Source organism: Lonchura striata, chromosome 37 (assembly GCF_046129695.1).
Source record: "Lonchura striata isolate bLonStr1 chromosome 37, bLonStr1.mat, whole genome shotgun sequence".
Classification (NCBI taxonomy): domain Eukaryota; kingdom Metazoa; phylum Chordata; class Aves; order Passeriformes; family Estrildidae; genus Lonchura; species Lonchura striata.
The window spans coordinates 3,237,588-3,240,087 of record NC_134639.1 but is presented as its reverse complement, the minus strand read 5'-3'; the positions used below and the strand labels follow the sequence as shown (position 1 = coordinate 3,240,087).

At 45.1% G+C, this 2,500-nt stretch overlaps 1 pseudogene; it reads right to left on the bottom strand.

Annotated features, from left to right (window-relative positions):
• The window catches only part of LOC144248078 (28S ribosomal RNA), an 8,486-nt pseudogene that overhangs the window by 1,929 nt on the left and 4,057 nt on the right, over positions 1-2,500 (bottom strand).

Genomic DNA, 2,500 nt, shown 5'->3' with positions numbered 1-2,500 from the left:
TCGAATAAAGACCTCTTGTCTACCTCTTGCCAGGAACTCTCTTGTTGGGTAGACATTTGCTCTTAATTGTAGTGCCGTTATCAGTTTTCTGTGTTGAATGCCTCTATACTGCCTGATCCAGGCATTGCTGATGTCATCATTCTCAAAATTTTCTATCCCATGACCCTGGGCAACCAGTTGTGTCCATTTTTTAAATTCCAATTTACGCCAGTTACAAGGTTTCGGGTAACTGGGTTTTGGGACGGCAGATTCCCGCGAAGATGGACCCTCTTCAGCCCCAATCGCACCCTCTATCTTTGGAATAGGATCCCAAATTAACGGGATGGACTCTTTATCTCCTCCTGCTCGTATCCATAACTTTTCATATAACAATTCTAGATGTTCTTCCTTTAAAAATTCAACCAATGTCTCATCCGAAGATTGCGCCAATCTGTGCAATCTACGCGCCTGTATACTTGGAATTAGCGCCGCTAACTTGATAATACCTAGACCACCGTCTTTATAACTCGAATACAGGATGGCATCACATGTATTTGGGGGAAGATGCAACCACTCCTTGACCGAATTTCGAATCTGTTGGTCAAGGGATTCCAGGTGCCCAAGATGGACCTCGGTATGGTCAGCCAGATATATCAGCCTTGGGATGGTATAGGTCCTGAGTATATCTATTTTCTGAAGAGGTTTCAGTGGTGAGTTACCAATCCGATTGAGCCAATCTCCCAGTTTCTCAGACAGACCCGAATCAGCAAAGCCAGTCCACGGATCTATTCGTGTTCCCAAATATTTTTCAGAACTCCCTGGGTCGATCATGTTTAGGGGGGACCCATTAATCTTCCATGGACAACAATCATTGATGGTATATGAGTCCTTTGTTGGTTTAATATAAAATCCATGGCACTTTTCACCCTGCGTTTTGAGACCAGTACGTTCACAAAATGTCTCAAGAATTTTGATGTTATCACACATGCCTTCCCAGGAGTCACTCAACAATACCAGATCATCTGCAAAAGCCATTGCTGTTATTTTCAGCCTGCCCTGGTGGAACCCTTTTCCCTCTGTTTCAAGTTTACATAGGAGGGGATCAAGTGCAAGGTTGAACAGCAGTGGTGACATTGGGTCACCCTGCTTGACACCTGAGCGTATATAAATGGGGTCTGTTACCTCCTTTCCCATAGAAATGTACGTCCTAACATTCTTGTACATTTCTCTTACCAACTGCACCATATGCGGATCGACCCCTCTTAGTTCCAAACCCTCAAATATATGCTGATGACACACGGTGTCAAAAGCCTTAGCAATGTCCACAAACACCACCCCCAGATGTTTGTGCTCCCGTTTAGCATTTTTCACCACAAGTTGCAACAACTTGAGGTTTTCGGCACATCCTGATGCACAGATAAAACCCCGTTGACGGGGGTGAATGGGACATGCTTTGGACAGCCTCGCTGTAGCGATCCTGGAGAAAAGCCTTATCACCGTAGAACCAATGGTGATAGGTCTCCAGTTACCGATATCACCAAGTCTTTCAGAATCACAAGACTTGGGTATCAGGACTGTCCTGCAGTCCCGCAGCGCATCTGGAATATTACCGGACAATAGCCAGAGGTTGAAGATCTCCATCAACAAGGAACCCTTTGGGTCTTTAGACATAAGTTGACCCAAAGTAATCCCATCCGGCCCAGGAGCGGAGGTTTTACACATCTCTCTCATATTGTTTTCCACCTCTTTCTCTGTAATCAGGGACTGAAATACCGCATTATCAGCCCCTTTATATGGAGGAAAGTCCTCCAACCCACCAAACTCACATGATGTAACCCATCTAGATTCAAATGTTTTATGGACAACGCTAGATGGTATTTGGCATTGCAGGGTTTCCGAGCTATCCAGGATAACCCTCGCCAATCTCCTTCTACGGAACTGAAACAGCCTCTGAAATCGAAGAAACTTCCCTCTTTTAACTGCCCTTTTTCGCATCCAATTAGCTGTCGATTTGGACGCTTTTTGTTCTTGTGTATCACGTGATTTTCGACCTTTGCCCTTTTTAACCTTCTGGCTCAGCCTTTTCAGGCCTCTTTGAAACTCAGCATAAACCTTATTCACCACCTCCTGTGGATCTTTTCCATCCAATATTTCCTGAAATGCCTCTTGGTACACAATGAATGAACCCCTCGATAGCCCCGACTTGATGGCCTCGCGGTATTGGAGCTTTAAATGTCCCTCTTTCGCCAAATCAGCATCCTTAGCTCGAACCCTTTTTCCTTCTGGTTTAGATGTACCAGAGGGACCTTTTACCAGAAGGCGTCTCTTATCACTGATTTGTTTTGCCGTTTTAGATGGTAAATGCTCCGCTATTAGTTGGTTAATATTTCTGCTACCGGCGAATCTATCCATCAATTGCACCAAGAGAGCTTCCTCCTCCTCGGTCCATACCTTCTTATGGGCTCCCCGTAATGATGACTCTTTTGGGCGGGAAGCAGTAATCCGCTCCACATTTCGCACA